This window comes from Hylaeus anthracinus, unplaced genomic scaffold, assembly GCF_026225885.1.
Source record: "Hylaeus anthracinus isolate JK02 unplaced genomic scaffold, UHH_iyHylAnth1.0_haploid 12000, whole genome shotgun sequence".
NCBI lineage: Eukaryota > Metazoa > Arthropoda > Insecta > Hymenoptera > Colletidae > Hylaeus > Hylaeus anthracinus.
The window spans coordinates 5,781,026-5,794,754 of record NW_026534347.1 but is presented as its reverse complement, the minus strand read 5'-3'; the positions used below and the strand labels follow the sequence as shown (position 1 = coordinate 5,794,754).

The 13,729-nt window shown below is 45.7% G+C and overlaps 2 protein-coding genes across 4 annotated transcripts in view; one reads left to right on the top strand and one right to left on the bottom strand.

Moving 5' to 3' along the window:
* LOC128890119 (uncharacterized) overlaps positions 1-13,729 on the bottom strand; it is a 124,476-nt gene that overhangs the window by 75,860 nt on the left and 34,887 nt on the right. The gene's annotated exons all lie outside the window — the stretch shown is intronic.
* The window catches only part of LOC128890126 (GPI mannosyltransferase 2), a 112,778-nt gene that overhangs the window by 84,029 nt on the left and 15,020 nt on the right, over positions 1-13,729 (top strand). Inside the window, exon 4 of one of the 3 annotated variants that reach the window (XR_008460556.1) lies at positions 11,270-12,930. The exons of 1 other annotated variant lie outside the window; for it this stretch is intronic. The gene's annotated coding sequence lies outside the window, so the exon portion shown is untranslated. Of the gene's footprint in view, positions 1-8,392; positions 9,392-11,269; positions 12,931-13,729 lie in introns of those variants that run through there. One more of the 3 variants, XR_008460554.1, reaches the window with a different exon arrangement.

Sequence of the window (13,729 nt, the reverse complement as noted above, 5' to 3'; positions counted from 1 at the left end):
ATAAAAATATAAAAGACCTTCGAGGTCTCGTCTCGAGTCACAGGACCGAATTGCAACGGAATTCGAACGAAAGCGCGCGAGTATTCGACAATAAAACGCCATGTTATAATGACACGTTCCCCAGTTGCGATTCAGGAGCGAAAATGACCGAGCAACCAGACGTCCGGCACCGATTGATACGGGGAACTGTTAAATGTATGAAAATGGCCAGCCATCAGCGCCACCGGTATTCCTGGGGCTGGAATCGTTGACGCTATGCAAATAATTGCAGGCCCCGGCATCCCGAGACGGGGAATTACCGTCGTGGCAGTGTTGCAATTTGCAAACCGCGGCCCCGATGAAAAAGCCCCGGCCTCTCTCTCGCTGTAGACCGGTGTTGAACACCGGCCGTCTGATTGACCGACAAGAAACTCGATGAACCCTCGCATCGTACGCTTCCACGTATCATAATAATACCCTTTACGCGGTTGCGACATTCTGGTTATGGTAATCGGGGGTAGCAATGCAAAGAGAGGAGCTTAATTGCCCTTCGCGGAGGTTCCATTTCAATCTGCCGATCGAGTCGTTTTGTTCTCGTCGGTACCGTGCCACGTAATCGGTTCTCCTCTCGAACGCCGCCAAACGGTTCGACGATTCCGTCTCCGAGACTCCTCAATGGGTTATCGGAGAGCTGGAAATAGCTCTCATTCGTAGACGCACCGGGCATCGTTGCCCGTGCACGGTGCAACCCCTCATTCCATCGCGTTAGGTCTAACGAGATGGAAAAATGAGAAGGTGTGCCGGCACTTTGCTGCTTTGTATATCTAAGGGAAGCACGGCTCGCGATCATGGTCTTTACTCCTGCCACTTGTTCTTCACTTTTATCGGGACCGAGCGCATGTGACGTTGGATTGAATGCGTTTGATCGGGCTTCAGCCGATGCGAGAGTCAACCTTGGATTCGCGTAGGTACTTTCGTAGAGTTGATTGCGAATGGTGAGCTTGATAGTTTGAAGAAATTTGAGACGAGGATGGTTAAGATTGAATTTGAGTCGTTATAAAAAATTACATGTCTTCTAGAATCGTCTATGAAGAAATCTGCGAAATTTAGGACAACTCCCGTCGATAGTGTTCGAGAAAAAAATTCACGAAAGAGGACCTCTTTCAGCTTCCATGGCATCGAGTTTCTAACAAAGTTGCAATATAGAAAGCAACTATTAATTTTCCCCAAAAAGGGTACCCTACAACAATTCAAAGAAGAAATCCAATAACTCGTCTCGCACGACCAACCTCGAATTTAGCTAGCGTCCAGACTCCCCTCGTCGATTCCTCGTCATTGTTCCGGCCCGGTTGAAAGTAGGAAGCGATCCGCGGCTTGAAACCTTTATTTTCCTCGAGTAAACACGACCCAGGCGTATTTTCCCTGTACACAGACACCTTGCGCGGCCAATCGTGGCGGCCAGGTCCCTCCTCGCGCCGCGATTGTTTGCCTTTCGCAATCGTCCGGCTCCTGAAAGTTATTCAGTCCACTTCCAATATGGAGAGCTACGAGTGGCGCAATAACCGTACTTGTCCCGTTCGAGTGGTCCTCATCGGTGTCCTTGCGCGCCGTTGCAGAATTTCTGTTGCACACGCGGCTATTCTCGGCCTGGGGAACACCGATCGCGGGAATATCGCGTTGCTTTGTCACGCGGAACGGACTCGCGCGCCATATCGCAACGAATAATTATTGTTTCGTGCGCGGAGCGTATCATTACGCGTGAGAGCAACGTCCTCCTAAATAGTCCACATGCTCCACGAAGAGCTCTTCAGACAGGCTATTGGAAACTGCATAATCAACCATTTATAGTGATATTTATTTTTACTCTTATTTTCACTCTTCTAAGCATATACAGTCTCTTCAGTTTTACATTTCTTTTTCCCCAACACTCAAATAAAAATTAAACAAAGGAAACAACTCCCAGAATAGACCGCGAATGCAATGTTTTTTCATCGCGCCTCCACCGCTACACTCTCCTTTTAAATCGATCCTAATAACAGTGTTATCTCTGCTGCAGCATACCCCAGCGCGCTTAAAAGGTCAAACTTGCCAGCGCCATATGGAATCATCGGAAAGGGAAAATTGTTGAGCGCACACTCGAGCAACGACGACCGCGACTCGTTTACCTCTGCTGTTCCATTTGCCACCGGCTCCCCGGTTTCGCCGAAGAGATTATCCGCGTATTTTGCATACTTCTGACCACGCTATCGATTATAACGATCAGGTGCTTAAAGCGTGTCCCGCAGCAAGGCCGCCGCGGACTTATCCTCGGGGACGTGGTCCGCGAGTTTATTAACTCGCTCGCCGGTCTTTCGCGCCCCGTACTTTGTTACTCCGCCTGACAACGTAATCTCGGGTACACGTTCGTTCGTTTCGCGTTCAGTAGTCCGCAAATAGATCACTTATGTCGCTCAACCGAGAACCGCGTGCGAGCGTTCTCGCGGAAAGACCGAGGCCGCGGTTTTTCAACGATCGCACGCGCGCCTGAGCGTGGAACCTCGGAGAAAATTATATGTATTCTTCTTAGAAAATTTGTTAAATTATCCGTTAATGTTTCGTAGAAGACGAGGAACACAAAATTGAACGTCTGTGTCCTCTGAAGATTTTTATACCAAGGTCTGTGTACCAAAAGTGCATTCGTTCTTTGGTCACTGGGAAGATCCTAAAGGGTGTGCAGGCTGCAAACAGTCCTATTCAAACGTTAATGGAGACTCTACGTCGTATTTACATAGAGTCAGAGGAATTCTTCGTAATCCAGGAACTCTCCTCCACCCCCATGCCAAACAGAATTGTTTAGATAACTCAGTGTTTCTCGGTATTCCTAATTCAATACTCTTTGACAGTGTTTGTTAGGAGAAGAATTCCAAGTCACGTTGATCGTTGCAAACTTTCAATACTGCAAAATAGCATTCGCCGTGTATTAGAATTTACAAATCTTAATTGCTGATGGATTCTGCGACGAGCCTGGAACGTCGACGATTCAATTACTTTCTCGACGAGACTTTCATCCAATCAACGGCGTGAATCGAAGCCACGGCAAAAAGTACTCGCGAGCGAGTCCTCGATGAACAATTTACGCTTGTCGAAGAGTATGTCGTGTCGGTGGTTTATGGTTTGTCGCCAGGGTTCCACGAGATCGCGGAGATACGGACCGAGCGCCGTTTTGTTCCGTACATGTTAAGTGTGTTACACGTAGATTATGCCCGCGCATGTTTGACTCAACATAATCGTCTCCTACCCCGTTGCGCGACCCACTTCGCAAGGTCGTGGGATCAAGTATCCAGGAGACTCGTAACCTACCGTTGTTCATTGTATTTCCCAAGAGTCTGCGACGCGGGACTTTTATACGGAGAGGTTTATGAATTTTAATCCCGGTGTCCCCTTTGTTAACGAAGGAAGAGGGAATCAGGAAGAAGTGGGTCGAATCTGTAGCTCGAACGGTCGAAGACACTTCTGCCTGAGAAGAGAAAGACTTTACACAGTATTACTCTTAGTGATTCCGAACGGAACAGACTTGAAGAGTCAAAGCTGGTATGAATTAAAAAAAAAGTAATTTCGAGATTGTATTAATTTTCTTATATGTGTAACACTATGCTTATACTAAGAAATTAAAGCTAAATAATCTTTAAATACTTCAAAGACTGAATTAAGGATATCAATCCCTTCATCACAAAGCTGCAATTCAAAATATTGAACCATATTCCTTTGTTTGGATTCTTCTGCGGGTTTCAGCAACGATACTTCTTTCGTGTGGTTTGCGATACGTATAGAATGCCGCTCAGAAAACGCAGACAACAGGCATGCGAGGAACCGGTGAGTAATAGGTTACCGTCGATCGCAGTATCGACGTGTAATGTATACGACTGGTATTGTGCCACCGTTTGGCAGCAGTGGTCGTGGACCACCCACACGGTACCAGGGCGTTCTCGTAACAGCGTTCTCCTGGCTAATTACATAACCAGACTCGACCTTCTCAACTTCAAATAGACCTGGCATCCAAGGAAGAATAAACCCGTTTGTTAAGACGGTTCCATCGTTTCCATCATTGGTTCATTTCCAAAGACGATGATCGTTTACAGATGAGGCGATTACCCAACACGACTCTGATTATCGTAATTGCGCGCTAAATCTGAATGTCTAATACGATAGAAAAGGGAAAGGCCAGGAACGAATGGCTGATGTTATTGACGGTTCGGTTCACAACTATCGTGAAAATATTTTGGTGGATATTATTGTAACAACCTTATGAAGATTGTTTGGATGCTAATATAACATGCAAATAGTATACATAGTACGCATCGAATATATTTTGTTAATTAATGACATAATACTAATATTTCGTTTTGAATAGGTACATTCAATAATAAGTAAATTGTGGATTTCATGCATTCGTGCCACAAATATGGCAAATGTATGCTAAGCAAAACCAAAAGGTATATGTATTAAATTAGAATATATTCTACATGGATTATGTATACTTTTTGCATGTTTTTTTATAATATATCACAGTACGAGTGCATAAAATACGCAGTCTAATAATGAGATTCAATTCGACACGAGTGACATGAGACTCTGCTACCTGTTATTCAGAATGTAAACGATGCCATTAATATTTACTGTGACATTCGCTACGCGGTTTCTAGCCTAACATGGTCGCCTGTTTCGACAAGACTATTTCTTGCGAGGTCAGGCAAACTGTAATTAGAGTTCCTGCAAGGTCTTCCGTTGATGCTCTAACCGGTGACTAGTCTGAATTTTTACACCGTGTATTTCCAAAATAGGAGAACATTGAAGGATCGAGCAATCTGGCATGGAAAGATAATGGCAGAAAATGGAATGAACACTGAAAACACAGCAAACAATAATAATTTATATTTAATTTAAACGTGAGAATGTCTTGTGTTCTGTTGTGTCAGACATCTGAAACTTTTTGGGGTTGTTCTGCATGCCAAAAAAAGACGAAAATCAAGAATGATAAAATTTAGTTTGAGGCTTTGTATTCAAGTAATTAATTGTCATAGATTCGTCCGGGAGATGTCTGGCTAAGCGTCTTATACTACTGCCGAGCAGCGTTCGCGCGCTAGCAGTAGTATTAACCCCTCACGTCAGACGTCGTTTCAGTGTATCCTCGATTCTTGATTCATAAGGGTTTTGTGGATTAAAAACTGTCGCGTGTCTCAGGGCTAGACTGAGGTCCAAATCGGTATAGCACACCAAGGAAAACAATAGTTTTCAAACGTCGACTATCGTAAACGTAGAATATAGAACGACGATCAAGCGTAAATGGAGGTCACGCGTTTCTCAACTCGCGACCTCGCCGCCTCGGATCTTGTACTAAATAAAATACTTGTCCATTGATGCAACGCGCCTCGAGATGGGCAGGAACCTTGTCGGTGCTAGAGCCGCGTAAACAATCCCGAGCACGAGGCCTTCGGCGCCGTATTCGGAAAGTGTGTTACGCGGCGCGCTTAATTGCTCCTTTCTTCGTTGCCGGCGCTTGCGATGCTCTCTAGTTAGGGTCAATTGTATACGAACCAATATCAATACCATACGCAGTTCAGGCTTTATACCTTTTAAGAGTACTCTGCGTTTCTGTCGCGAGGCTTGCTCCACAATCCTCCTTTTTCAGAAATGGCAACGCAGTCGCAGGAATTTATGGGACACGCCCCGAGAAGGACAATCTTTTCATAGCGGGGTCCTTTTCTCGAATGTTAGACATAAGGTGATGTAGATGAAGGTACCGGTTATACTTGGATGTAAAAGGATTTTTAGGTCAATACGATATTTACGGCACACGTAGCGAATTCTTGAGTCGAGAACGCGTTGAGTCCGATGTGGGTCAGTCGGACTGATATCATTTATTCCTGATCGATCGAACGACCAAGTGGAACCTCTTGACCTCGAATGCAAAAGATATAGTTTACCTTCGATTGGCTGCTTTTCCCTTCTGAATCTATACTAATAGTATAAAGAGGAAAAATTGTTTGTAAGTAGTAATTTCTTCAACTATTGCTTCTCCTAAATTCTTAAAATTTTTTAAGGAATACAATCGTACGATATCTGGAAACATTTGGCCCTCCTGGAAGTTCCCTCTTTCGTAATTAAATGGCAGTCCCAATTTTCAAATGTTATGCGAGGTATACACGGACGAAGGTACCGGTTATAATCGAACGCCTCGCCGAGAAAAATCCGCTCGCGAAAGTGGGTTCGATCAGTCGGCGCTAGGCAGCCGGAGTAGAGAAGACTTTTTAAAGACTTTTTCACCAGTCATGCTCTGAGCCCGGTCGAACGAAGGTTTAAGATCATTAATCGCTCGTTCTCGTAATTAATTGCTTCTAACCAGCGCACCGATCAGCATGGGACCGCGCTGCGTACGCCCCGCGGAGGGAAATCTCTGCGCACACGTCGCTGTCTCTTCCAAGCGGATTTCTCGTAATCCTTCCCCCGTGTAATTTACGGAGCCGTGACTCCGCGAGAAACGCGTCCAGCGAGTGGCCTCGTTGAAAATATATCGATTACCGCCGGGGAAATGTTACTTTGTCAGCCACTCTACTTAACGAGGTGGTTTTTGTTGCGCCTGCGACTCATCGCGGTTAAGTGAACGAGTAAAAGACCTGGAATAAATAATATGGATATTTATATGTGAATGTAATTGTATGGGTATTGGTATTCATTATTTTTAAGGGGAGAGTGGTTTAAAACCGAGAAAGAATGAGGTAGTAAGGTAGAGTGCTCGATCGGTACGGTGGAGAGCTTTGTGGGCAATGCAGGACATTTTGTCGATAACGGACAAAATGTCGCTCTGTCGGTGAGGTAGGACACTGGTGATAAATCATAAAGCTAACTACGATAGAATTCCGATTAAGACTGCAATTCCACGCTGTTCGAAGTGTCCTAATAGACACTCCAACAAGACATAATTACCACTTCCAAGACGTCCATTTAGTTCTCTCGACACGATCGTAAGCAAACTGAAAAAAAAGCCATGAAAACATTTGTTCGTGCCCTATTCGGATAAGAAACGGCTCAATCGGCAAGTCGAACGACGCTACTCGTGGCTGGTAACGGTAGACGGCGTTGACCGTCGGTAAGTTCGTCGAGTTTACTAGCGAGGATCCGCGAGGAAGCCGATCTGTAAGAATAAAGCTCGAAGGCGTGGAAAGTCATCGAGCCACGCGCGTTCGAATATGCAAATCGATCGGGATACGACGGAAACCCGCTTAAAACGAAGCGAGAAGGACCAAACACAGAAATTGGAAAGCGCCAGCTTGAATATTCGCGCGGCGCACGCTTCCAGATACACTCTCGTGCCGTGCTCTCGCTGGTAACAGATCCGCGGAGATACGATTCCGCGTGAGAAGAGATATATCGCGCCTACGTGCTACACCTACACCCGAAAGCCTACACACGGACAAACGGCTGGACGCTGGATCGCCGCGACGCGGGGGAAATTATCTGCGCGCGGAGGAATTTTACTCCCGGAATATCCGAGTGCCGATAGGACGACAGCTTCCAAGTAAAGCCGCTCACGTTCCAGCGGAACGCCTCTTGTCTAGCTTATCTCGCTTAGGACACCGCGGATAAGATACGGAACACCGCGTAGGGCCGCGGGGAAAAATGCATTCCTGAATTTTGATGTTTCCTGGCGATCGAGATCGCGGATCGAGTGTACTCGCGATTGAGGTTCGATGGAGACTGGGAGAATGTGAGGTTGGGACTTGTACAGGGAACTCTGTCGATAAAATTGCTCGATTGGTAAGATAGGGAGCCCTTGTCGGCGAGATTGGTCTGTTGGTGCTGTAGGGAGCCCTTGTCGGCAAGAGTCGGCAACGCAGGTCACTCCATCGATAGGGGAAGATGAGTCGGTGTGATAGAACCATTTGGTGGTAAGTGAACAGTCATCTGTTTGATACAAGAATATGGCTCCGAGTTTTGATAATTCATCAGGGATCGTGCTCGAAATTACGTAGAACTAACTGTATGCATGTACAGTCAGTCTCGTAAATATTCGTACCTTCTATGTCAATTAAAGAAGTTTGTCTAAATTAAATAATAGATTCTATATTTTCCAATAAATGTTTCATTATAAATATGTACATGGAAAAATAGATATGGAAACAGCAAATCTATCATTTAATTTGGATAAATTTCTTCATTAAACACAGAGAGTACGAGTATTTATGGAAATGTATGTATAACTGTTAGAATCTGAGGTCAGGAATGAGAACAGCGATAAGCTATTGAAAAGAATGCCAGTTGGCAGTCTACTAATACGATTCCAAGTCCAGAATTGCCTGTAGGTCCAACCAATAATAAAACGCCGTATCACTGCTAGAACTCCAAGTTAATTAATCCATCCAATTATCCGCGCCAGGTCCAGCGACGATGCGCGTCAGTTCAGACGGAAGGGCAAAGAGAGATCAAAGGGGCGCACCAAATCGCCCGGTCGAGTTTCCCAGGCTCCGTCGAGAATCTGCCCAAGAGAGCGTTACAAGAGTTCTTGACGAGGCCAGAGCGAGACGAATCTCGCTCGCATCTCTTAGGGCTATCAACGGTACACCGCGGCTCCCCAGCAGGATGTTACACGGGTGGTTTCGTACAGAAATGAGAGGAAGGGAGATGGCCGAGCCGCCAGCAGATCATTATGCGATCTCGCGGAAGGTTTCCGTGATGGCACACCGGGCATAGCGCATCGTGGCTAAGAAGGCAGCCTAAGCTCGAGATATCAATAAATAACCTATCTGGCAATATTATCTCAACGGTTTTATGCCCCGTGGAGCGGGGAATGCGATCCAATTCTTACGTGCTAGTCCTGACTCCTTTCCTTTAACCCAGGCCACAATCGGCTTGGCCTCCGCGAGTGGAGGTGTGAATGATCCGCCTACCATAAAGCAGACTCCATCTAACTCCCAAAGCGCGCGTTCGATGCACAACCACGCTCCAGACGTCCTCTCGACATATGCACCGAGAACGGAAGACGATTTCACTTCTCGTCAATAACAGTTTGACAGTAAAAATTCAGCAAAAGGACTGTAAGAGTGTAACGTCCGATAGTAAATGGTAACAGGAAGTAACGGGGAACGTTTGACGCTGTGCAATAATTGTTCTATTTTAAACACACCTAGAACAAAAACTCGAGGAATGATAAAACTCAGAGAAGTCAAGGTTCCAACTCTTCATCCACCCAAAGACTCCTTAAAACCTCGTAACAAAACCTCTAAAGGATATCTGCAAGCGTTCGGCGCAATTTACTTCGCAATACCCGGCAAGAATGTTGCATCTGCCAACAGTAAATCTTCGATTCCTCGACCGGGAGTCGCACGGAGGACACAATCCCGCCTAGGCAAAGATTTAAAGCGACTACTCCTCGTGGATCGTTTACAAAGAACGTCGAATCACGTTTCCTCGGGTTCGGCGTAACCGCCGAAATCAATCCCTAATCGGATCGTGATACAGAACCGCGAACAGGGCCGTGATAGGTGAGCTAATAAATCGTAATAATCCCGACGTTGGTACGTCGGCGCGGCGTAGAGCAAATGCCATTAGTGTGAACTTTCGATGGAAACGGGATACGGGCTCGTGGCGGTGCACACGGCGCGGCCTGGGTGTACGTTCGTGTGTAGGTCAGCCTGTGGGTGCAATGCTGAGGAGGTGTGGGCCCTGCATACCGGCGATCTCCCTCGAACAGACTGATCCTTTCAGCGTGCGAGTAGCGTGCACGATCACACGTGTTGCGAAGGGTGTGTCGGACGCAGCGCACTTGCTCCACATACCGGGATTCGTTGCACAAAGCTCCTACTGCGATCTAGGAATAAAGTGCTCTCTTCGGGTCGTGAGGTAGCGGTAAACTTGGCTTAGCGTTATGGAAGATGCTTGGTGACGGGTGATCTGGAAGGTAGCAGGTCTATGGGCACCGAAGGGCTTTGATCAAGTCCTCTGTTCGTGCGGATTCTTGCTTGGTCACTAGGATTTAAGTAGTTTGCACTAACAAGACTATCTATCCTAAACCAATAATTAAATTTTCAGGGCTCAACATTAAACAACAGGCAAACCTGTTTCTGCGGCAGATAGGGACCGCATTAAAAATACGCACGAAAGAAAATATTTAGAAACTTCATAAATAGCTATAACGAATAATTGTTCGTATCATATCGAAGACAATTTTTTTCATGCGGTGGAGAGGGACCGCATAAAAAAGTCTCACTTGGGAATATTCATTTTAAGGAAGACCTCATGTCTAAAAATAAGTAATTATTTTCAATTTAATCTCACTTAAAATTCACTCCTATCTTAATGGTCAAAATACGTGTATGAACGCACTTCGAAGTTTAGTAATTAAATTTCGAGGACTCGGGACTAGACAACAGACAGTAATGTAATAGCCTGGTCAGAAGTATTTTAATTCGGAGTTTCCGCAAATAAAAATTGCGCCTATAACTGTGCACTATAGATTAGCGTTCTATTCATAGTGGCCGTGAATAAATCTGGGAATCCTTGGGATCCTTCAAGCTAATCGTCGAAAGCGATTCACGAGCCTCGTCCCCCTTTCCGAGTTCCTTTAAGATGTCTTCTTCGCTGACAGCGATACGGCAATTGTAGGAGGCAATTAATTATGAATAAACCAGTGTCCACTAATGTAATAGGAACTGAAGCCTAATGGTTTCGTATTACTTGCGCGATGTGCCGTTAGTTTTAGACGTGCACGCTCGGAAGAGAGCGCAGAGGAACGATTCCGCGCGAAACTCGAAGAGGGAATAAAGGTTTCGAGTGAACAAAGGTTCCTCGTGATCGAGCCGTACTGCAATTAGCACTATTGAACTAAGTAACTGATTCTGCTACACTGTTTGCATACAATGCTCGTCAACTGATTCTTTTCCTTAATTGGAGAATATCTTATCAAATAGATGTATTAATTATTAGGAGAAGATTAGACATCTAAACGTTACTTCAAAAATAGAAATTTGATGAAAAATCTCTGTAAACCTAGCGTTAAATGGAGATGCGATAACAGAGTATCTAACAAACTCTACGCAAAAATTAGGAAACGGTTATTCAACCATTGTTGATAGCCGTAGCACTAAAAGTGACAAGTCTCGTACGTGTTTATCTGGCAGGTAACACGAGGTCGCGTTACACAAGCCGAGGAATTGATTTATCACGGCGCACAGTGGCTTATTAGACCTTAATTCGCGTGACCCTGCGCGAAATCGCTTCCTATTCCGCGGCTGCAGTCCTATTACGTCTTTTTCAGCTCGTCCGCAGCAGCTGATCGGCATCGCTTTCGAATCCAGCCGGTTACGCGAGCGCCGGGCAAGGTTAATTCCCGCGGCGGTGCCGCGAACACAGCACACATCAGCCTGGAGGAATTGTTGTTGCGATCGCACGGCAGCGATAATTTTTCAACAAGGAATCTCACAACCTGGAACAGTCGTGGCGCATTAGACACGCCCTGCATATGCATGCGCACACGCGGATGCTGAGCGCCGTGCTCGAGCGTTTTCATGGAATCCGCTCGCCGAGGAATGCCTGTGCCCGCGGGTCACCACCGTTGAGTGATTTCGCTCCGGCTGCCCGGATTCCCGGTAGCCGTTTCTTGCTTTTCTTTATTTGTTTGCTGCGTTCGAACTGTTTCCGAAGTTTCTGTGAGATGCACAAGGTGGACCAAGGAAGGAAGGCTAGTTGCAGAGAAACATCCTGTCTTCGTGGACAATCGAACGTCGTGTGTTCACAGGAGATCGCGTAACGCCTCGAATGTCAATGTCTGCCCAAGCTATTGACTAAATGGCGACGGCACGCGCGTCTATCCCGGGCTGTTTCGAGATTCATCGACGCCGGCGCACCCCGGATGTATTTTCAGCTATCGAACCGGGGGATCTCCTCGGTCGACTGGTCTCTCGAAAGGTTAATATGTATATCGCGATACCGTAGAATTTTATTAGTCCGCCCGAAGTGGACGGTTGTTTAGCGAGCGGCGCCGAAGAACTTTCAAAAATGCAAATGTCGCTTAAATGTCACGCCTGCCCGGGGACGGTTTTCGCATGAGCTTATGGAAATGCGCTGGAAAGGATATACTGGGTGTTGCGGGACGAATTCGAGCAGAAGAAGGACCTGGAGATCTGCATATGTCAGGGTTCGGATTGTTTCTAGCTCGTGGATAGCTGAGGATACAGAATCTATCGTGACTTCGAAGATGAAGCAGTTGAACTGCTGTTTTATAGAGTGAGCTTTAGGTACCCTAGGGTAAGGTTTTCTTAGTAAAAAGCTTTTGCTTTCTGTTTGCACTCAGTACTGAGGAATCACAACTATTTAAGACACACCTCGATTAAGACAGACTAGACAAATTTAAGGCGTTTTGCCTTGGGCGCCAAGATTTATTACAGATGTGATACAAAAGTGATATTAAATTTGTTGTTTTGAAAAGAAAATTTACGATCATCTTTTGCAATAATTCGTGACTAAAAAGCTATAAACTTATCCCATAAGTAATTGCAATAAATTTGAACTGCGAGGCATCTCGTAGCTGGGAGTGAATGGGTTAAACAGTAGAGTCGGACGCTATTATAAGCTGAAACGACCCATATTCACTTCATTAGTTTATTCCCTTCTGTCTATAGACGTCCACATTAACACATTCTAAACTAGCCTGAAGCTATGAGTCATGCAACACCTTGTTTACTCGATGATGCAACATGTGGGTCAGAACAGGACAGAAAAAGTGTTAGCGGCTACCGAGGACAGCCTCGTAATAACACATCCAGTCTCAATTTATGTACCTTCAGCTTATATTGGCTTGGGTTTTTACACAAAAATTGGCCAAATTAGCCATTGTGAATTAGCCACGACACGTTAGGTCGAAAGTACGTCGAATTTCCTAACCAGATGGGAACCACTGTCAATAGACTGCTTTGAAATCTCGCACGGCTCATTAACGTTGCTCTCGGTGGGTCTCCCGAGAACGTCATCCTAATTTCCACACGTTACGAGTTCTGTCTAAAAACTAATGAGGCCAAACCAGTTTCTCGAAAGCTAGCAACATTGTACGAATGCAATATCGAAATTTACATTCCTGCTCTACCTTTGACGATGGCTTCAACCTGATAACTTGAACGTATGCGATTTTACGAGTTGTGTAAGTATCAGCGAGGAGTCGTGAAAATGGAGCAACGAAATATCTCAGAACTAACGGAGGTACTCCTGATACCACGGTCGTTAGAATCGACCTTTCGACGATTTTATGATTTGTAGACCAATCCGCGTCTAGAGGATTTAGAGCATTTTTTCCTTAAAATAACATGACAACAACACGACTAGCTGTTCTCAGGCTCAACAGAGATTCCTTTGACACGACGGCGAAGCATTGCAGTCTATCGATTTTATAATTTCTTACAGGGAACAGAAGTGCGAAACTAGGTTTACGAGGCCCTTTTTTTACAACCACCCCTTCTGCCACCCTCTTTCTCCTTAGGAACACGTTGCGAAATCACCCTCGCCTTCGCGAACACGTGAAACCTATCCAAGGAAGCGTGAGCGTGCGCGTCTTTCGCACCTGGGCGTGAATCGACTGGGATATTATTGGCGTTCGCGTGTGGGTGTTTTGCTGGTAAGGAAACGCGGGACTCCGTCGGTGCCTAGCGAGCTACATTAAACTTAAGTACTACTTGATCAATTCGTCGCGCGATATAGTCACCTGCTGGGGTGCTGGTGCTAACCT